This window comes from Somniosus microcephalus, chromosome 8 (assembly GCF_052327205.1).
Source record: "Somniosus microcephalus isolate GS21.2 chromosome 8, FLI_Smic_1.0, whole genome shotgun sequence".
In the NCBI taxonomy this organism is placed as follows: Eukaryota; Metazoa; Chordata; class Chondrichthyes; order Squaliformes; family Somniosidae; genus Somniosus; species Somniosus microcephalus.
Window position 1 is genome coordinate 171,031,549 of NC_140994.1, and position 23,600 is coordinate 171,055,148.

A 23,600-nucleotide genomic window follows, 5' to 3' on the forward strand; every position below is an offset into this window, starting at 1 on the left:
TTGAAAAAGGTAGAATATAAAAAAATACGGGTAAAGGGCAGGGAGCAATGAATAGAGTAGACAACTTCAGTTGAAAAGCTAGCATGCACGATGAGCGTGAATGGATATAAATTCTATGTGACTTTGTTATCAATGCAATGCTGAGCCTCTGTTAAATGTAACTCCTAATAATACATATTAAGGTGAAAGTTAGTCATTGAGAAATGAAAACAGAGTATTCACCAAAGCTGATTAAAAATATGATAGTTTGTGCCCGTCAATATGTGCATGTGAACATGCATACATGCTGTAAAGCAGGTTCATAATTATCATCTTCCAGATTAAATTTGCATAATTATTATTGAAATATAATTTAATAATGACAATGTGTGCTAATAGCAAAGATTTTACCACAGCAGATATGGTTTTGGTATGAGGCAAAGATAAGCTGTCGGTGTGGCCTAAAAAACTTCAGTTTACACATATACAAAAGCAAAATATTGCGGATGCTGGAAATCTGAAATTAAAACAGAAAATGCTGGAAATGCTCAGCAGGTCAGGCAGCATCTATGGAGAGAGAAACAGAGTTACCGTTTCAGCTTGATGACCTTTCGTCAGAACCACTCCTGCCATCCACCCTATCCTAGACCTTCCCTTTTGTTCTTTCCTCCCCTCCCCTGTTTTTCCCTGCCTCTGCACTTGCTTAAAATCTGTTACATCTCTAACATTTCCAGGTCTGATGAAAGGTCATCGACCTGAAACGTTTAGCTGGATTTTGTAGGTGGTCAGCGGGTGCAAAAGTATTTTTTTCCCCAGTGGGTCAGGCCGCCACCATGCGCCTTTACTAAATGTCAGGTCTCTTAGCACTGAGCAGACCTGACACGCAGTGGCGGGGGAGGCAATTAAAATCATTAGTGGCTTGTTTACAGCCACTTATCAATGGGGTTTTCCCAGCTTTTTGGATTTGGCAGGTCACCCATCGGTTTCCCTCTGTGCCGAGACCTCGTCTGTGAAGCTGAGGCGGGAGGTCAGTGGTCACTGAATCAGCTGATGAGTTGACAGCTTCAAATATCAAGTCAAAGCTCCCAGCTGATTGAGATATGTTCCCTTAGCTTCTCTAAACTGCATTTCCATGACAGATTCAGGATGCTGCAAGTCTTTACAGAAGTCTCCATCCAGTCTGACCTCATTACCTCTCTCACCATTGACAGATCGCTTCCGTCATCTCTACTTCACCTGTCATCTATTCCATCAGCATGGGTGCCCTTGAAACTCTCTCACCTTGGTCCTCAGAATCGCACCACGATTAGCCCCAACACCAGCATCACCAGGCACACCAGCAGCACCAACAACACCGCCAACCTTCTCCGCAATCACCTGATGCTGCACAGGACAGAGGGCATAAGTACCCGAGCACATTGCTACCCGGGAGGCCAGGGATGGTCTCACCATGGCCAGATTTACTTCACTTGACTCTGTACACTTTGGCTGCCACATGATGCACCAGGTTGGCACCACCCCACACCAACAACATAAAGCATCCCTACAATGCCCAAGCCATTCCTTTCACATTCATCACCATTGTGGGGGGTACCGCTATGTCTCACCATTCACTGCAACTCACTAAGCCACTTCCAAAGGTGCACACGAATCTGTCCAAGAACGCAAAGTGTTGAAAATAAAGGTTTCAATGTTTGACACCACATTAACAGAAACTTTACATGAACATTGTATAAAACACCCAAGTGCCTACCCTTGTGTGTTGTTAGTTGGTGTGATTGAACTAGGCTGAGTGTGAGGGGCGGCTAGTGAGATGGGGATGTGATAATGTAAATAGAGAGGGATGGGTGGAGGTGCAAGGTAGGTTGGTGTGAGTAAGGATGTGCAGGAGCAGGGTAGGGAAGGCAGAGTGGTGGGGATGTGATCAGAGGCACAGCAGGATGAGGTTGAGTGGGGCTTTGTACTAACGTTTCGTGATCTACTGAGATCATTGAAACATTTGCGGCACTGCACCCAGGTCCTCCTGGTGACATCCCTGCTTGTGTCCTCCTGTGCAATGTGCAACCAGGCTGTGTTGATCTCCTAAAGAGGTCTCTTCTGCCCATGAGAAGGGAAGAGGACCTCCCTATGTGCTGTGACTCCCTGCATAAGCATATGGAGAGAGTCATGAGAGAGCCTGAGTGCAGCCATGCACCTCTGTGCAGTGCTTGTCAGTGTTTGCAGTACCTCAATGCTGTAGAACACTGACAGCACAAATGTCAAAATTAATTTGGACATGGTCCCTTTAAGGAAACCGGTTGATGACACACCATCAAATGACGTCACCAGAACCGCTTCCTCTAACTGGCTGGGAAACGTGCTGGTTGGGCTTAACAAGCCCAATCGAGGGAAATTCATTTCAGAGGCCGGGATGGAGACAGCAGCAGGGTTGGGACCCGCTACCAACGTCGCCCGCCACAGAGCCACTGAGGTTTGTAAAATCCAGCCCGTTAACTCTGTTTCTGTCTCCACAGCTGCTGCCTGACCTGCTGAGTATTTCCAGCATTTTCTGTTTTTATTTCAGTTTACACATGCTGCATTTGACTACTTTGACATTAGATCACCAGCTCAACTATCATATTCTGTATAACATGTTCACTACATGAAAATGGATTTTAATCCAAAAATAACAGCCACAGTAGTAGTGGGACTGAGAGATGCACATGCAACCTAATACATTTTCTGAGTAAGCATTGAAATGTTATATAGCTCTGTGACTGATATGTTCTCTGATGATCTATCGCAGACTTAAGTTTCAATCATTTAATTTAATGTTGGAAAAGGCACTGGCTGGACTCTATAGGGACAGTCTGTAAGATAAGTTTAATGTATATAATAGAGTTGTTCTAGATTTAATAGAGGTGTTCAAAATTATGATGGGTTTTAATGGAACAAAGAAGGAGAAACTTTCCACTGGCAGAAGGGTCAGTGAACGAAGGACACAAGGGTCGGTAATCAGAGGACAGAGGTAATTGCAAAAGAACCAAGCGAGTTGTTATGATCTGGAATGCATGACCTGAAAGGGCAATGGAAGCAGGTTCAATAGTAACTTTGAAAAGGGAATTGGATATGTACTTGAAAAGGAAAAATTTGCAGGGCTATGGGGAAAGAGCAGGGGAGTGGGACTAATTAGACAGCTCTTTCAGAGAGCCAGTACAGGCACAATGGGCCAAATGGCCACCTTCTGTGCTGTATGATTCTATGTATATCCACCCACGTATATATATAGCCACACTGGCTTTAGCTAATCACTGGACCTAATGTCAGTTGGCAACCAGTAGTGTCACAATTGTAAAAGATTAATAAGTACAATATTTAATATGGAATGTTATTTGACTCTTTTGTTGGTCTTGTCCATTCACCTTTTACTTTTACCACTCCTGGTTCCTGTGAAGCTCCATTTGATTTACTTTTTGGCTTTAGGATTTTTCTGTATAGAATCTATTTGAACAGACCCGAGATGTGATTGTGCAAAATATAAATTGACAGCCCTGCAACAGGACACTCTTTAAAAAAAAAAAAAAGTCCTCCAGGTTTCTTATTCAAACTCTTAGGGCTGGATTTTGCTACGGGGGCGGGTTGGAGGTGGGAAACCCACATTCAGGCTTGTTGTCCCGCCTCCATGGAGATGTGGCCAACCCACTGGATTTTCCTCTGATTGACCTTGTTGAGGCCGCCCTGTGGGCTCAGCAGGCCAATTAAGGGCCACCCGGCAACAGGTGACGTCAGAGATTGACATTTCATCTGTCAAAAGCTTTTGGCAGATGAAATATCAGTGTTTAACAGCTGTTTGAAGCTGTCAAGCACTGAAAAACTGCTAATTCAGCCTCAGTCCTTTCTCAGGATAACTTTAAAATCATTTTGCTGCAGAAACCAAGAAGCTGATTTTTTTTTTTTTTAAATCGGAGCTTCTGTGGTTCTTGCAGCCGACTCCCGACACCGGAATGCAGGACTCCTGTAAAGGTAAGTAAAAGTAAGTTAAACTTATTTAAACACTTTAAACACTTGTAAAACACTTACCTTTGCACTCCTGCACCCCTCACTCACCTGAACACTGGGCATCTCGACCCCTCCAAGACCTCAGACCCACGTCCCGCCTCGAAAACTTTTCGTGGTTTGGAGCTGTCGAGAAGCCCACAAACCAGCAATAAAAATCGCGAATAGGCAAATAACTACCTGTTAACTATCTGTTAACAGGCAGTTTAATTGCCTTTAATCCCTTCCCGCCTCTGGGAGTCGGGTTCCAGCACTTGTCGGCAACCCGACTCCTATGAAATTGACATGGAGGCGGGATGGGGTCGGGATCCCCGGATCTCCGATTTTTATCGCCCGCACGCCTCCAACCCGACTCCAGGGGCTTAGGAAAATCCAGCCCATACAGAACAGCTCCCCAAAGTATTTCAATATAAGAATGCCTAGTGCTGAAAGACGACTCAAATCCTTTCATAGTTATGTTCTTTAACTCAGCTATATGCTTATTTTCAAAGCACATTGCTTAAAATAATTGGAAGTTGCTATGAGATTAGAATTCCCAGTAGCCTGGTAACCCCAAGCAACCGGCCAAACTATCAGTTTTTAACCAAGTGGAGATTATTATTGTGATAGAAAATGCCTGCTCCCATCTACCCCTGTCTAAAATGTGCTAAAAATGCCTTGTGTTTACCATGTTAAACTAAGCGAGGGCTTCATCCTGTCACTGTTTTGAAATTTGGTATGGTGTAAATGTGAAGAAGTGCAGATGCTTTCATCACAAGAAGTGAAGATTTTTAATTGTTGTTGAAATACAGGGCCCGATTTACCCGAAGCTGCAGGGAATTGTCGGGTTCCTCGAATGTCGGGTTCCAACACGAATCTAAATGGGTCAGCCAGCTGCACGCAATTTTCCCTCAATTGGCCAATTAATTTCCAGCGTGTGGGCACCCTTGCTAATTGTCCATTTCCAGTCAGAAAGCCCCACAGTATGATGTCATCATTTGTGGTGCGTTTAAAGTCTCCAGCAAGCTTTTCAACCTCTGCAGGCTTCCCAACCAGACTTGCAGAATGGCAGAGGAGCCTGCACCAGCTGTTGCCAGCGGCAGAGCCCGAGCTGCCGCCAAGTTTGATGAGACCTCATTGCAGACATTGGTGGATGGGGTTAGGGGCCACAGGGAGGACCTCTTCCCTAGCTCAGGAAGGAAGAGGCCTCCCAAAGAGACCAGGGCTGCTTGGCTGGAGGTGGCTGCAGAGGTCAACTCTCAGGGAGTCACCCGTCGGACCTGGATGCAGTGCAGGAAGCGCTTCCATGACCTTCACCGTACAGGAAAAGTAAGTATGAAGTTCCCATGACCCTCAAACTGATCCCCATTGCCTTTCCCCAACAGCGCTCAGCTTCAGCACTCTCTTCCTCCACATCCCACTTCACAGTCACATCCATGCACCCTTACCCATTCCCTCTCTCTCTCTGCTCACATTCACATAACTATTCCACCATGCAGCCCTCACACTGCCTCTCACTCTGATGCTTGGAACACAACTGACAACACACAGGGAGGGCCCTTGGTCTTGCAGCCTCACACCATCTTTGTCTCCTTCTAAGTATCGATGCTGTGCAATCTCTACACTCACTCCTGCACTCTCACTCAAACTCCACTTGTCTCCCTCATTGCAGGAAAAGAGAGCTCACAATAGGAGAGAGCGAGCGAGGACTGGAGGAGGACCACCCGCAATCGCCCACCTGACCCCCTGGGAGGAAGCAGTGATGGCGATTGCTGGAGCTGACATGGCTGCGGAAGCTGGGGCAGGAGAGACAGGAGCAAGCCCGCAAGCTGGTGACAGAATAGTTTCTCAACTCTCTCATTGACATAGCATGAATCGCTGATATGATTCTGAAGCTACATCATTTGGACTTATGAGCATCTGCCAAATCCAATGTGCAAGTAGCCTTGGCATCAGAACTCTAACTCTTTCCTTTACTCCCCCACAGGACCATCCGGAGCCCCCGTCCCCACTGCCGAGGAGGAGGAGGCTTTGCAGCCAGACTCCTCAGAGGAAGCTCCAGCCTCTGAAGGCGCAGCGTCAGCAGAAGTAAGCGCACCCAGCACCAGCGCAGACACTCACACCTTGGGGGGGCCTTCGGGACATAGAGTAGTGTTGTCACCTGGTGTTTCACAGCTCACAAGTGAGCATCAGCAGATTGTGGAGACAGGGACAGAAGTGGAGAGTTCCCGTCGGAGGGCGCAGGCCTCTGCCAGCTCAGCTCAGCTGCACGTCGACCCAATGTCTCTCGGTCCATCCGCAAGAGAGGAGGTGATGGATCTCCATGCACAGATGCAGAAGTCTCTGGCAGGTTTTGTCTCCAGGGTTGCTGTGAGTGTGGAGCGAATGGAGGAGTCCATGGCGAGCATGAGCAGAGCCTTATTGGAGTCATTGACGCATGAAAGCATCACCACGGAAAGGATGGCTACCTCCGTGGTATGGCTGGCTACCGCCGAGGAGAGGAGGGCTGCGGCCGAGGAGAGGGAGGGCTACGGCCATGGAGGAGCTTAGTTGCCAGGGTATCGAAAACATGGTGAGTGCTCAGAATAGAATGGCATCTCTTGAGGAGCGATGGGCATCTATTGAGCACCGAAACCAGACCTTCATGGAAGTCCCTCTGAGCAGGACTTCCAGTGCAGAGACGGGTCCCCATGGCCCCCTTGATGTGCAGCAAGGTGCTCTCCAGCCACTTGCAGGCGCTGAGGGGGAGCTGACCCATGAGAGGGAGGTTGTTGGCACACCTCAAGGAAGTGGGGGCTCCTCTCCACGCGCTCACACTTCCATGCCACTTCAGAGCCCTCGATCAGAGGCCCGCCGGAGTCCACACCCAAGTGAGATAGGAGTCTCAACCCCTGCACAGCCGCAGGAGCAGCAGACTGTCCCAGAGGACGCCTGCCAAAGGTGTCGAGAAAGGAGCAGCAGGAAAGTGAGCAAGGGGCCTCCACATCTGCTGAAACCACAGGGGTACCACTACGTAGGAGCACGCGTAAGAGAAAAATAAAGCACCACTAATCACAAGGTTAGTCACTTGGGTGAAAAAGCTTGTATATCATTTTAATGCCATCAGTTTCTTGTACATAAAAAAGCTGGTGGCAACTGCTGCAGTTCTGGCGTCTGTCATTTGGCGATTGGGGATTTCACATTGAGGCCTTAGGATTACTTGCAGATGTCAGCAAGCTGGTCAAATAGGTAGAAATGCGCAGGCATGGGCCACTGTCCATGGTCAGTTAAGAAGCAGTGAGGCTACAGTGTTTGATGTACCAGGCTACGCAAATCTGACCAGGATGAGTGCGTTCCTTGCATTCTGCCCAGCAATGTTCTCGCGCACTGGTGCCGTTGGTTGACAGGCCTCTGCAGGATGCTCGTTTCCCTCCTCCTCCTCCTCCTCCTCCGCATCATCCTCATCCGAGGCTGCTCTGTGAGGAACCTCTTGGTCCTGCGGAATCGGCAAGCCACGACGCTGTGCCATGTTGTGAAGCACACAGCTTACCACGACGATTTTGGAGACCCTGGCTGCTGAGTACTGTAGGGCTCCACCTGATCTATCGAGGCATCTGAAGCGCATCTTTAGCAATCCGATGGCTTGCTCGATAATGCATCTGGTGGAAATGTGGCTGGAGTTGTAGCGCTCCTCAGCTTCGTTGGCTGGTCTCCTCAACGGCGTCATTAGCCAAGACCACAGGGGATATCCCTTGTCTCCAAGTAGCCATCCCTGAAGTTCGTTTGGTGGACTGAATAGCGGAGGCACAGTAGACTGGCGCAGTATGAAGGTGTCATGGCAGCTGCCAGGGTATTGGCACAAACATGCAAAATCAACTTCTTGTGGCCACGCACCAGCTGAATGTTAAGGGAGTGGAAGCCCTTGCGGTTGACAAAAACTCCTGGATTGCGATGGGGTGCCCTAAGGGCCACATGTGTGCAGTCAATGATGCCCTGCACCCTTGGAAAGTCTGCCAGCTGAGCTAATCCAAGCGCTCGCGCCCTCACACTTGCGCGATCCCTGGTGAAATGGATCTGATTGTGCGCGAGGGCAAAGAGGGCATCGGTGATCTGTTTGATGCAAGTGTGTGCAGCCGCCTGGGAGATGCCGCTGATGTCTGCTGCTGATCCCTGGAAGGAGCCTGAGGCATAAAAGTTGAGTGCGGTGTTGACTTTGATGGCCACTGATAAGGAGTGTCGACCTGGTGCTCTGGGCTCCAGGTCTTGCTGCAGCATTGCGCAGATGTCAGTCACTACCTCTCGCGAAAGTCGGAGCCGCCTTTGGCACTGCTGCTCAGTCATGTTGAGGTAGCTCACCCTGTGTCTGTAGACCCTGTTTGGGGGGTATCTCCTGCGCCAATGGCCTTCCATGCGCTGACCCCTTCTGGCCTGTGCTGCCTCAGGTGGCTGAGCCACAGCCTGTCGCTCCTGCTGCTGCTGCTGTTGCTGGTGCTGCTGTTGTTGCTGGATCTGCTGCAGCCTCCTCTGCTGTTGGAGATCCTCTAATGCCAAGAAGGGAAGGAACAAAAGGCCTCCCATGCCTCTGGCAGATGCCTCCGTTGAGGAAGCGCTGAGTGAGGGTGGTGAGAGGGGCTTCCCAGGAGTTCACACTGGAGAAGTGTGTGAGGCTCCAACCTTCCACAGCTGTGCCTAAGCCTTCAACAACTTGCCCCAAGCCTGGAGCAACAAGGTCCTGCAGCCTACAAATGCTGTCTGATTAAATCTCTTCATTCCTGATTGACCTGCAGCTGAAAGTAAGCAAGCAGACATTGTTCACGCCAGGTTTCATCAGCGGTGTTCCCACCAGGCGTGGTTTATGTGGGGAAAGGCTGAAAATTGCAAGGGCCCCTTAAAATTGGATTATAGATGCCAATTATTGCTGATTAGGCTCCCGACGACCAGTCCCGCCTGCTGCAGATGGGACTGATTTGGGTCGCGCTGAAACACCGGGGCGAAAATTGGGCGGGGCGGGGAATCGGGCGGGGGGGGTCGCGACCCCTTATTTCTGCGATTTTCCACACACACCCCCACCCCGCACGCCTGAAACCCTGCCTGACGGCTCCAGGAAAATCGGGGACACAATGTGGAGCCAGAAGTTGCTTTATGACCTTTCCAGGACTTGAAATATTTCCAGTACTTCTAATATTTTAATAACCATCTGTCAACCAATTAAAAATGGAATTTTGACTCTACACTGAAGCTACATTTTGCTACTAGTGTGCTGCATGCAAATATTGTGCCCATCAATGGCAACAGCAATAGTCAGTGATGTGGTGTATGTGCCTTTAAGAGCCCCCTGTGTACTGTAATTAATGGCCACTCGGGCTATATAAGCCTGTATATTGTGTTGTATCAGTTAGTTCCCCTCCAGACTTTGTTCAGTAAACACCTGTGAAACCAACTCCTGTCTTCAGTGCCTCTATTAACACACGGATACAACAGTGGCGACGAATTGGAAATGGACTTACCTGCAATTCGGCAGCACCTCAAGGACATCGATTCCTCTGGCGTCCAAAGTCGAAGAAAATCAACAAAAAGAAAAAGCTGTGGTTTCACCAGCTAGCCAAGCTGGTGGCAGGTACTGCAATAATCCTTCCTGGGCGTCGGGCTGGGGGCTCCAGCGGCTGGCTCTGCAGCTAGGCCAAGCAGCGAAGATGGAGGCAAGCAGTAACAGACGGGGAGGGAGCACTCGGGAGACGGCCGGCGCTGCAAGCAGGTCGGCATTCAGACCTAGCAGAGAGAGTCCGGCGGGAACGAGTCTCCACCTGTAAATAAATAAATAAAAAGAAGGGAAACACGCGGGAAACAGCGTTGTCATCGGCAGCAGTGGCGGGGAAGCGCGGGAAGCATCATATATTTTCTGCAGAAAAGAAAGAAAAGCGCGGGAAGCGCCATTTTTTTTCTAGGATGCCTAAGTCTGGCAATATTGATGCTTTTGATAATGAGATAGAGGATTGGACCACATATGTGGAAAGAGTGGAGGTATATTGCACCGCAAATGGAATAGAAAATGAAAAAAAAGCGTCAGTACTTCTAAATCTAATGGGCGCAAAGACATATGGGCTGTTATGAAACTTAATCACTCCAATCACTCCAGCCAAACCAAAGGACAAGAATTTTAAAGAAATTGTTGATACCCTACAGGAGCACTTAAACCCAACACCGCTGCTGATAGTGGAACGATTCAAATTCTTCAAGAGGAATCAACACAAGAATGAAAGTAACGCTGATTACCTCACCGAATTAAGAAAGCTATCAAAGCACTGCCAATTCGGGGCAGGACTAGCAGATTATCTTCGAGACAAATTCGTCTGCAGTCTCCTAAGTGAAGGAACACAGAAAAGGCTGCTTTCTGAAAAAGATTTAACACTGGACAAGGCTTTCAGTATGGCTGTATCATACGAAGCAGCCGCAAGAGGAGCTGCAGAGATACAACAAAAGACACAGGACTTCGGCACCCATGAAATGACACAGGGTTTTGAGAGAAGTTATCGTTGCGGCAGATCCACCCATGACCAGAGGGACTGCTGGTTCAAGGACAAAGCATGCAGGCAATGCGGAAAGGTTGGACACATTGCATGGGTATGCCAATCTGGACAAAAAAAATCCACGGACAGGAAAAAAAAAAATCAATAAAGAAAAGTACAGAAAGGTACAAATAATGACGGACAGTAGCTCCGAAGACCAGAAGAGCGATAGCGACTCCGAAAACAAGAGACTAAGCTGTCTCAAATTACATAATGTAATTGCCAAAGAAGATTACCAGACCATTTGGGTTACCCTCACGATAGCAGGGTCCCCAGTTAAAATGGAGCTAGATACAGGATCAGCTCTGACCGTCATAAATCGACGGGATTACAAGCGGCCATTTCCGCATATACCTTTAAAAGACACATCCATTATCTTGAAAACATATACGGGGCAGAAAGTATACACCAAAGGAAAAATAAGGGTGCCTGTTGTATACAACGGCAAGGAAATACAAAAGTTGTATTTATACGTTCTACAAGATGGTGGTCCACCGCTGTTGGGACGTGAATGGACCAGGAAAATACGTTTAGACTGGCACTCCATTCAGGCACTGACGGTGACCAGTAAGGAAAAAAATGAGGATGACGTCATATCTGAATGATTAAAAGACATCTTGGCCAATGCCAAAGAAGTGTTTCAAGAGAAACTAGGAACCTTGAAAGGCATCTCCGCCTCAATAAAGTGGAAGATGCGGCAATTCCCAAGTTTTTTAAGGCAAGGCCGGTGCCATACGCAATTCATCCAGCAGTCGAGGCAGAGCTGGAGAATTTGGAAAAGGCAGGCATATTATCCAAAATAGATTGGAGCGAGTGGGCAACACCCATCGTCCCAGTCATGAAGAAAGCGTTGAATAATGATAAATCTGAAGAACAGAGAAAAATTCGCATCTGTGGAGACTTCAAGGTGACTGTAAACCCAGTCCTTCACACGGTACAGTATCCTCTTCCGAGGATAGAAGATATTTTCGCTTCACTATCCGGAGGGAAACGTTTCACCAAAATTGACTTGGCACAAGCATATCTACAGATGGAGGTTGAAGAGGCCTCTAAAAAGTATCTCACGATAAATACACAAAGGCCTGTACCAGTACAATCGACTGGTTTTTGGAGTAGCATCAGCTCCAGCTATCTGGCAAAGAGCTATGGAGCAAGTCCTTCAAGGGATTCCGGGGACTCAATGCTACCTAGACGACATCCTTGTAACAGGAGAAAACGACAACGAGCACCTTGCCAATTTGGAGCAGGTGCTCACTAGGCTGAGAGAACGGGGCCTACGAGCAAATCGCCCCAAGTGCGAATTTTTCCAGAATCAAATGTCATATTGTGGCCACATAATTAATAAGGAAGGGTTGCATAAGTCACCTGAAAAAATTGAAGCAGTCATAAAAGCCCCAGCACCTGAAAATGTTTCACAATTAAGATCGTTCCTGGGATTAATAAATTACTATCATAAATTTATACCGAACTTATCAACTCTTCTGCACCCTCTTAATGAACTGCTACAAACAGGAGTAATTTGGAAATGGAGCGAAGACTGTAAACGTGCCTTCCATAAATGCAAAGACTTAATCACGTCCAAAGAAGTTTTGGCTCATTACAACCCATCACTGCCAATCAGACTGGCCTGCGATGCATCCCCTTACGGCGTAGGAGCAGTATTATCGCATAAATTCCCTGATGGCTCGGAACGGCCGATAGCTTTTGCGTCACGCTCATTGAACTGAGCTGAGCGTAACTATGCCCAAATCGACAGGGAAGCACTCAGCCTGGTATGGGGAGTGAAGAAATTCAACCATTACCTACACGGACAAAAATTTACCTTGTTGACTGACCATCAACCACTCATATCCATATTCAACCCTGAAAAGGGTGTTCCCATTATGACAGCGCAAAGGCTACAGAGGTGGTCCCTTTTTCTAGGGGCACACCAATATAACATAGAATACAAAGGATCAAAACAGCATGGGAATGCTGACGGTTTATCACGCCTACCGTTGCCAACGGTAGAAGAAGCCCCTACCGTAGACCCAGTGGAGATTTTCCACTCTACCATAGTCGAATGTCTACCAGTAACAAATTCTGCCATTGAAAGGGAAACTAGAAATGACCCGACTCTCTCATGAGTCTACGATTTAACAGTGAAGGGATGGCCAGCACATGCCGAACCACTGTTGCCAGCATTCTCGCAAAGAAGAGAACAGCTGTCAGTGTGCCGAGGAACCTTGATGTGTGGATCCAGAGTGGTGATTCCACCCAAACTCCAGGATAAAGTTCTAAAGGAGCTTCACGAGGGGCATCTGGGTGGAGTGAAAATGAAGAACCTAGCCAGGGCATTTGTATGGTGGCCAGGTATCGATGGAGACATCGAAGAAATGACCAAGAGCTGCCTAGGATGCCAGAAGGTCCAAAACGCTCCACCACAAGCCCCTCTACATCCATGGGAGTGGCCCTCATCTCCCTGGCAAAGGGTACACATCAACTTTGCTGGTCCATTTATGGACTCAATGTTCTTAATCGCGGTTGATGCACACTCCAAGTGGCCGGAGGTAATAAAGATGTCCTCCACCACCACGGAAAAAACCATCACAGTATTAAGGACCATATTTGCCAGGAATGGGCTGCCTGAACAGATCTGTTCTGATAATGGACCGCAATTTGTGTCCAAAGAATTCAGGAAGTTCTTAAAAAACAATGGGGTTAAGCACTACACGTCCGCCCCATACCATCCCGCCACCAATGGATTGGCTGAAAGGTTTGTCCAGACCTTCAAGAAGGCCATAAAGGCCATGGGTAATGAAGACATAAAACTTCAGCACAAGGTGGATAACTTCTTGTTTGCATACAGGAATGCAACACATATGGTTACAAACCAAACTCCCGCCATGATGTTCTTCAATAGAAGCCTAAGATGCCAGCTGGATTTGATCAAGCCAAACATCAGAAGGGACGTGGAGAACCGGCAATTTCAAGGCATGAATGAAAGGCCAACTAGAACCTTCCAGATAGGTCAACAAGTTTTGGCCCGGGACTACCGTACCGAGAAATGGCAGCCTGGAACTATCTGCACACGACTAGTACCGCTGATGTATTCCGTGGACATCGGAGAAATCATAATAAGGCGCCATGCTGACCAAATCATAGAGTCATCCGAAAAGGGCCAACCTACACCACAACTCTATACGCCTAATGATGAAGTAGAGATACCCATATCTACCTCCGATCCGGTGATACTGGAACCCGATGAACCTGACACTGGCATTCAAGCCGAATCAGCCTTGCCAAAAGAACCTACTACACCACCAAAAACTACTACACCACCGAGGCGTTATCCGGACCGAGTCAAGAAGCCTCCAGAGAGACTGACTTATAATTAATTAACTGCAGCAATGTGTAGATTATTTTTCTTGTAACATGTAATTAATGATTACTTAAAATATTATGTACTGGTTGGCTAAAAGGGGAGGAATTGTGGTGTATGTGCCTTTAAGAGCCCCCTGTGTACTGTAATGCCGGTAATGGCCACTCGGGCTATATAAGCCTGTATATTGTGTTGTATCAGTTAGTTCCCCTCCAGACTTTGTTCAGTAAACACCTGTGAAACCAACTCCTGTCTTCAGTGTCTCTATTAACACACGGATACAACAAGTAATGTGCCACATTTCAGTCCTTCGTGGATTTTTTTGCTACATCATTGTGGATGCTCATGGAATGGCTAAATCTCCTGAAGCAGTAACTCTGAGATGGCACAGTGGAAGTATTACATTGCTGATTTTTTTTTATACTTGGGAACAAAACATTTAACTTGCAGATCCTAGCCTAAGGTAGGGAAATGAGAGTGGCTACTTTTCTTCTCAATGTTTTTATTTGTGGCTCAGTGGTAGCACTTTCACCTCTGAGGCCGAAGGTTGTGGGTTCAAGTCCCCACTCCAGTGATTTGAGCACAAAATCTAGGCTGACACTTCAATGCAGTACTGAGGGAGTGCTGCACTATTGGAGGTGCCCTCTTTTAGATGAGATGTTAAATTGAGGCCCTGTCTGCCTGCTTAAGTGGAGGTAAAAGATCCCATGGCACTATTTTGAAGAAGGGGTGGGAGCGGGGGTGTACTCCCTGGTATCCTGGCCAATATTTATCCCTTATCCAACATCATTAAAATAGACTAGCTGGTCATTGTCACATTGCTATTCGTGAGACCTTGCTGTGCAAAAATTAGCTAACACATTACCTTCATTACAGTAGTGACCCACTTTGAAAGTACTTCATTGGTTATAAAGTATTTCATTGGTTATAAAGTACTTTGCGATGTCCTACGGCTGTGAAAAGCACTATATTGATTTTTCTTGAAGTCTCTGGAGCCCTCTGTTAACCAGATTGAAAAAAAAGTTATAATCAGCAGCAGCTGGAAACACGGACACAAAATATTTGTTTAACATCTCTGCAATTTTGGGAGATCAGGAAGAGATTTTTTTTAAATTCGTATATGGGATGTGGGCGTCGCTGGCAAGGCCAGCATTTATTGTCCACCCCTAGTTGCCCTTGAGAAGGTGGTGGTGAGCCACGTTCTTGAATCACTGCAGCCCGTGTGGTGAAGGTACTCCCACAGTGTTGTTAGGTAGGGAGTCCCAGGATTTTGATCCAGCGACGATGAAGGATCGGCAATATACTTCTAAGTCAGGGTGGTGTGTGACTTGGAGGTGGTGCTGTCCCCATGCGCCTGCTGCCCTTGTCTTTCTAGGTGGAAGAGGTCGCGGGTTTGGGAGGTGCTGCCAAAGAAGCCTTGGCGAGTTGCTGCAGTGCATCTTGTAGATGGTACACACTGCAGCCACAGTACGCCGGTGGTGGAGGGAGTGAATGTTTAAGGTGGTGGATGGGGTGCCAATCAAGCGGGCTGCTTTGTCCTGGATGGTGTCGAGCTTCCTGAGTGTTGTTGGAGCTGCACTCATCCAAGCAAGTGAAGATCATTCCATCACACTCCTTACTTGTGCCTTGTAGATGGTGGAAAGGCTTTGGGGAGTCAGGAGGTGAGACACTCACCGCAGAATACCTAGCCACTGACCTGCTCTTGTTGCCACAGTATTTATGTGGCTGGTCCAGTTAAGTTTCTGGTCAATGGAGACCCCCCAGGATGTTGATGGTGGGGGATTCGGCGATGGTAATACCGTTGAATGTCAAAGGGAAGTGGTTAGACTCTCGCTTGTTGGAGATAGTCATTGCTTGGCACTTATATGGATCATTCACTCGGCACTTCTGGCTGAAGATGGTTGCAAACGCTTCAGCCTTGTCTTTTGCACTCACGTGCTGGGCTCCACCATCATTGAGGATGGGGATATTCATGGAGCCTCCTCCTCCCGTTAGTTGTTTAATGGTCCACCACCATTCACGACTGGATGTGGCAGGACTGCAGAGCTTTGATCTGATTCGTTGATTGTGGGATTGCTTAGCCTTGTCTATAGCATGCTGCTTCTGCTTTTTAGCATGCATGTAGTCCTGTGTTGCAGCTTCCCCAGGTTGGCACTTCATTTTTAGGTATGCCTGGTGCTGCTCCTGGCATGCTCTTCTACACTCCTTATTGAACCAGGGTTGGTCCCCTGGTTTGGTGGTAATGATAGAGTGAGGGATATGCCGGGCCATGAGGTTGCAGATTGTGGTGGAGTACAATTCTGCTGCTACTGATGGCCCACAGCGCCTCATGGATGCCCAGTTTTCAGCGGCTAGACCTGTTCTGAATCTATCCCACTTAGCACGGTGGTACTGCTACACAACACGATGGAGGGTGTCCTCAGTGTGAAGACGGGACTTTATCTCCACAATGACTGTGCGTTGGTCATTACTACCAATACTGTCATGGACAGGTGCATCTGCAATAGGTAGATTGGTGAGGACGAGGTCAAGTAGGTTTTTCCCTCGTGTTGGTTCTCTCACCACCTGTTGCAGGCCCAGGCTGGCAGTTATGTCCTGCAGGACTCAGCCAGCTCGGTCAGTAGTGGTGCTACCGAGCCACTCTTGGTGATGGACATTGAAGTCCCCCCACCCAGAGTACATTCTGTGCCCTTGCTACTCTCAGTGCTTCTTCCAAGTTGTGTTCAACATGGAGGAGTACTGATTCATCAGCTGAGGGAGGGCGGTGGGTGGTAATCAGCAGGAGGTTTCCTTGCCCATGCTTGACCTGTAGCCATGAGACTTCATGGGGTCCGGAGTCAATGTTGAGGACTCCCAGGGCCACTCCTTCCTGACTCTATACCACAGTGCCGCCACCCCTGGTGGGTCTGTCCTGCCGGTGGGACAGGACATATCCAGGGATGGTGATGGAGGAGCCTGGGACATTGGCTGAAAGCTATTATTCTGTGAGTATGACTATGTCAGGCTGTTGCTTGACTAGTCTGTGGGACAGCTCTCCCAATTTTGGCACAATTCCCTAGATGTTGATGAGGAGGACTTTGCAGGGTCGACTGGGCTGGGTGTGCCATTGCCGTGTCCATAGCCAGTGCCAAGGTCGATGCCAGGTTGTCTGTCCGGTTTCATTCTTATTATTGTTTTTCGGAGCGGTTTGTTACAACTGAGTGGCTTGCTGGGCCATTTCAGAGGGGAATTAAGAGTCAACCACATTGCTGTGGATCTGGTGTGCAGACTACAATGCCCAGGTTCAATCTCAAATTTGTAGTAAATTGACTGGCGTGACAGTGGGGGAATTACAATTCACTCTTGGGCCAACAAGGGGAAAATTACCCAGGGTTTTTGTTCCTGTTTGCAGTTAGTTACCCCTGCTGCAAGTGTGTGTGGGTACATTGGGTGAAGATAGGTTCAGGCTTGGCTGCAAGAAAATACCAAACAGATGCAAGGTGCAAAATCAAAGAAAAATCATTCTTAGGCTGCTCTTTTGTATCTCCTAGTGGCCAATTCATAGCAGTGCAGGCAGGAGCCTTGGAGCAGGTAACCAACCTCCCGGCCCGCTTAGCCACAGTAGGTTGAAAATGAGGAATTAGGGAGGAAAACAGAGGATGTCTTGGGCTCAAATAAAAATAAACATGGATGCACAAGAGATTTGTTTTCCTATTGGGGGAGAGGAGGGGAGAGGGGGGGAGGGGAGAGGGGAGGCACTTGGAACTTCTCACTTCTACTTTGCTACCGGGAAGAAACAGTCCATAACAAAAGAGAGAGAACACTTAATGGAGAAGCCCTTAGTATTTATCATCTAACCCCATATGAGGATAAAGACCTATAGATTCTGGAAAGGGAGACCCTACAGGGTGTTGGAGATGGGAAAGTAGGAGGATTGTTGCCAGTTCAGGCTTTATGATAACTTTTTGATGCTCTTCCTTTTCACTCTAATCTCTGATTTAGTGACTAACATCCAAACATATACTGAAGCACTTTGTCATTCTCCTTAACACTATCTGAAGACTGATTTCGCAACATGCTAGTCCACCATGGAGTATTTGGCAGCTCCAGGGATCCCTGCATTGGAACCTTACCCCCCCCCCCCCCATCCCATGTACCAAGGGCAGTCCATGCATCTCCCACAGATACCCAGATTTCTGCCATAGTGAAACAGGCTATTTCCTGCTATGATGGACTTGTAGGTCACATAAAGAGAACCAAGTAGTAATAGACCTAGACCCTCCAACCAATGATGCCTGCACATGGCAGAAAGCATGCAAGGCCAGTTGTGGAAGTGGTGCAGATTGCAGCTGTGCCATCTCATGACTCAGCTGCTAGGAGGCAAAGACCGCCTCAATCCTAGAGTCTCCTGTGTGCACACAGCAGCCAGCCAGCTCACATATTGCTGCTACTGAGGTATCACATAGAGAAGTACACAGAGAAAGCACGAGACTAGGCTCAGGAGCAGAGACATGGCACATTGTTAGCAAGGGAAAGTACCACAAAAACAGTCGGCACTCATATGTGGCATGTTTGTTTATTAAAATTTTCCTTCTCTGGAGCCTCAATGAGGATGCCTTTTTTCAGGGCAAAATTGTGTTGTATGCAACTGACTACCAAGATCCTTGAAACCTTATCTGGGCTGTGTTACAGGACACCTCTATATCTGTGTCAGCTTGTCCATGGTGTGTTCAGCCAGTGTCTTTGAATACTGCAGGGCTGTCATAAGCCAAGGGTGCAGAGGATAGCCAGAGTCACCCAGGAGCCACCGTGAGACTTGTTTTATGGTTCAAATATTGGTTAGAGGTTAGAGTAAAATAAAGGCATTATAACAGCTACCTGAGCAACGAGTATTGACTTGCATAATTAAATACTGATATTTGCAAATAAGATGACCATTCAGAGAGTGGAATCATTGTGGCTTTGTACACTGAAGCATGTAGGGACACAGAGATACATTCTATAAATGCCTGAACCTTCAAGAATCCTGCCTCTCTGTAAAATTGCACAGATGCTGTTTGTTGACCATAAGGAAGGAGATGAAGTTTCTTGCTCAAACAGATAGGAGATTGGTGATTTGTTTTGTACACCTGTGTACAGCCGTTTGGCTTATTTTGTTTAACCAGTGTTTAACCTAGAATGGAGCTACAGCATAAAAGGTAACAGCGTTTTTGATCTAGACAACCACTGGCAATGCTGAGCTCGGTAGCTGGGGTTTTGGCTGCACGTCAGCTTGGCGCATGCAGTACAGCCCAGTCTTGGTCTCCATTCTAAATCAAACTCTGCAGGCACTGATCCTTGAATTGGGATTTGCTTTTAGCCTGGATTGTTTCATGAAAAGGAATACCACAGAGATGAGTGTTCTGTTCTGTGAAGCCTGTGTCTTGGGGCTTCAACTTATACTGATTGAATGCTAACATGTGTCTGGAATTTCCGCAGGGATTCTCCAGTGGGAGATTGGCAGAACCCCAGAGAAATGGTGTAAACAGCTAAAAACAGCTGTCTGTGCCATTTCGCTAGGGATTCTGCACAACGGCCACTAGGTGGCGCCTGAGTGCTTTCAATTTGTTCTAAAATTAGTCATTTGTATGTGGACACTTGGGTGTAGCGTATGGAAAGACGCTCATGGCAGAATATATAAAAATAAACACAGGTATAAGAAGTCACATTCATCAGCAATGCTCATCAATTGAGCCTCCAATTAAGCTTAGCAACTGTAACTTTGAAATTCGCAAATCATACAAACTAGGCGAGGCAGTGGAATTGGAAGAGGAAGCTTGGAAATTATAGAATGAGTTGTGCAAGACATGGAAAGAAGCAAAACCATGGCAGATAAAATTGAATGCAGACAAGTGCAAAGTGCTACACATGAGGAGAAAAAGAATGGACAAGGTGCGCACTCCATGAATGGTGTTGAAGGACGAAGTTAGAAAAGCCCTAGGATTCTCAGTAGAGGCAGATCACCACTGCAGTAAAGGATTGCCATAATACTGTGTTTATACTGAGGTACTGACCTCTTAAACCAAGTTTAGTAAGTGAATAAGGCAATTTTAACATCAGGGAAACAAAACAGCTGAGATCCAGATCTCTAATGTCAATTAAGTCTCTAATGTCAATTAAGTATTAGACATTGTAGTGTATGTAACCTGTACCACCTTAAGAGACTACCTTAAGGTGATGAACTACTTTCTGATGGCTCCTGTATATTGTAGTACCGGTGGTGACCACACCGGTATATAAACCCTGTGGAGCAGTTTGTATTTCAGTTCAGCCCTGACCCTCAATTACTAAAGACCTGTTTAAGTATTCTGTTGTCTGTGTCCAGTTATTCAGCATAACTACATTTGGAAAACACAGACTCAACAGTGGCGACGAGTCTGATCGTACCTAGCGGCAGTTTTGCATCCAAGGAAGCTTCGTCCTCAGAACGGGCGTCGAAAAGGGGCATCCGCCCTCATCATCCTGCTGAGCACCGCATCGCACGGGAGGCATCGAGAACCCGGTTTGGATTTGCTGGCCACGAAGTCCACCATCAGCAACAGGCAGTGATCATCCCTTCTACGACAGCGGCGGGTAAGCCCGATCTAGCGACACGGGGTGAAAGTCGGCCGAGTTGTCAGTGGGAGAAAGGGAGGGAAACCGAAGAAAAGGGCGGAGAACACGACCGCAGCCGGTGTAAGGGGCCGGACTGCAATCGGGCAGAGACGCGCAGCAGCCAGAAAAGCGTTAATGTCCACGAGGACCGCGGGAGCGGCGGGGAACAAGAGCAGCAGCGTCGGGGGAAATAAAGGACCGCTGGGAGGCGAGAACGGCAACAGCGCGGTAATCGCCATTTTAGTCGGCGGGGGAAGAAGACAAGCGCGGGAAGCCGCCATTTTGGAAAAATAAATAAAATAAAGGAAACTCAACAAGATGCCAAAAATGGGTAACATCACTGCTTTTGATAGCGATGTAGAAGATTGGGCCACTTATGTGGAATGCGTTGAAGTTTACTGTACAGCGAATGAGGTACCGGCGGATAAGAAAGCACTAACCATATTAAACTCGATGGGTGCGAAGACGTGCGGGTTATTAAGGCACCTTGTAACACCAGATAAACAGGTAGGAAAGAGTTTCGCGGAGATTGTTACTATCCTGCAAGAGCATTTAAACCCCACGCCGCTGCTGATAGCGGAACGATTTAAATTTTACAAAAGAATTCAGCTTAAAGAGGAAAGCAACGCTGAATTCTTAATCGAACTGCGCAAGTTATCAAAGTACTGTCAGTTCGGTACAGGACTAGCAGACGCTCTGAGAGATAAGTTCGTGTGTGGGCTACTAAAGGAAGGAACCCAGAAGCGACTGCTAGAGGAAAAGGATCTTACGCTGGACAAAGCTTTCAGCATTGCAGCATCGCACGAGGCAGCAGCACGAGGCACTGCGGAAATGCAGCAAAGGCCATCGGAATTCAGCACCAGTGAAATGGCATTGGGTGCAGTAAAGTGTTATCGTTGCGGAAGGACAACGCATGATCAGAACCAGTGCTGGTTCAAAGATAAAGAATGCAGGAAATGTGGCAGACTTGGTCACATAGCGAAAGGATGCCGGTCAGGAAAGAAGACCAGCAACAAAAAGTCGCCGCAGGAGAAGTACAAGAAAGTACACAAGGTGACAGAGAACAGTTTGGATGAACAGAAGTCAGATTCAGACTCCAGCAGTAATGAACTGGGTAGTCTAAGAGTACACAATGTTGGTAAGGAAGCAGACCTCCAAACAATTTGGGTCACATTTCAGATAGCAGGAGTCCAAGTGAAGATGGAATTGGACACTGGATCAGCATTGACGGTCATGAATAAGCAAGAGTACAAAAGGTTATTCTCACACATTCCCCTGAGGGATACGGAGATTGTATTGAAAACATACACGGGGCAAAGAGTATACCCCATCGGAAAGATAAATGTAAAGGTGGTCTACAATGGTAAAGAAAGTCAGGGAATGGACTTGTATGTGTTACCTGAGGGAGGTCCACCACTACTGGGACGGGAATGGATCCGGAGAATAAATATGGACCGGCATTCCTTACAAGCACTAACTGTAGATTCCTGTAAAGAGGACGACGTCAAACCTAAACGACTGTCCAAAATATTGGACGATGCTAAGGAGGTGTTCCAACAGGGACTGGGAACACTGAAAGGAATTACGGCAAACATCAAGGTTGAAGAACATGCAAACCCAAAATTTTTCAAAGCCAGACTGGTACCTTATGCGATACGACCTGCTGTGGAAGCAGAGCTGGAAAGGCTAGAACGTTCAGGAGTACTGTCAAAGGTGGACTGGAGCAAATGGGCCACGCCCATTGTTCCCATCATGAAGCGTTCGTTGAGCAACAAGCCGGGGGAACCTGGGAAGGTTCGCATCTGTGGCGATTTCAAGATCACTGTTAATCCGGTTCTTCACACGGTGCAATATCCGCTTCCGCGGATTGAGGATATCTTCGCTTCGCTGTCTGGCGGGAAACACTTCACCAAGATAGACCTGGCGCAGGCGTACTTACAGATGGAAGTTGATGAAGCGTCACGCCAGTATCTCACGATCAACACACATAAGGGCTTATATCGGTATAATAGACTGGTTTTTGGAGTGGCATCGGCTCCAGCGATTTGGCAAAGGGCCATGGAGCAGGTATTACAGGGAATTCCAGGCACACAATGCTACCTGGATGACATTCTGATTACAGGAGATGATGATAAGGAACACCTCGCGAATTTGGAGCAGGTGCTCACCAGATTGAAAGAATATGGACTCAGAGTTAATCACCAGAAATGTGAGTTCTTTCAGAAGCGAATCTCGTACTGCGGTCACGTCATTGACCAGGAGGGGCTTCATAAGTCACCTGACAAGATCGAAGCTGTTGTGAAAGCTCCCGCTCCGGAAAATGTATCCCAGTTGAGGTCGTTCCTTGGGTTGATTAACTACTACCACAAGTTTCTTCCAAATTTAACCACGGTGTTACACCCGCTGAACACTCTTTTACAAATGGGAGTACCATGGAAGTGGAGCGAGGACTGTAAGCGGGCTTTTCAAAAAAGCAAGGCACTGATCACCTCTAAGGAAGTGTTGGCTCACTTTAACCCAACGCTGCCTATTCGTTTAGCTTGTGATGCTTCTCCATATGGTATCGGGGCAGTGCTCTCACACAAGTTGCCAAATGGCTTGGAAAGGCCAGTCGCGTTCGCATCCAGATCATTGACCTCCGCTGAGCGCAACTATGCTCAGATAGATAGGGAGGCTCTCAGCCTCGTGTGGGGAGTTAAGAAATTTAACCATTACCTGCAAGGCCAAAGGTTTACGCTGCTGACAGATCACCAGCCGTTGGTTTCCATTTTTAACCCTAAGAAGGGTGTTCCGGTTATGACGGCGCAGAGGCTTCAGAGATGGTCCCTTTTCCTAGGGGCACATCAATATGATATCGAATTCAAAGGTACAAAGCAACATGGTAATGCTGATGGGCTGTCGCACCTGCCACTACCTACAGCGGAAGAGGCACCGGCAGTTGACCCTGTCGAGATATTTCACTCGACCATCATCGAATGCTTACCAGTCACCAATGCGAGTATTGAGAGAGAGACCAGAAACGACCCGACACTGTCTCGGGTCTACGATTTGACAGTGAAGGGATGGCCAACACATGGCGAACCACTGTT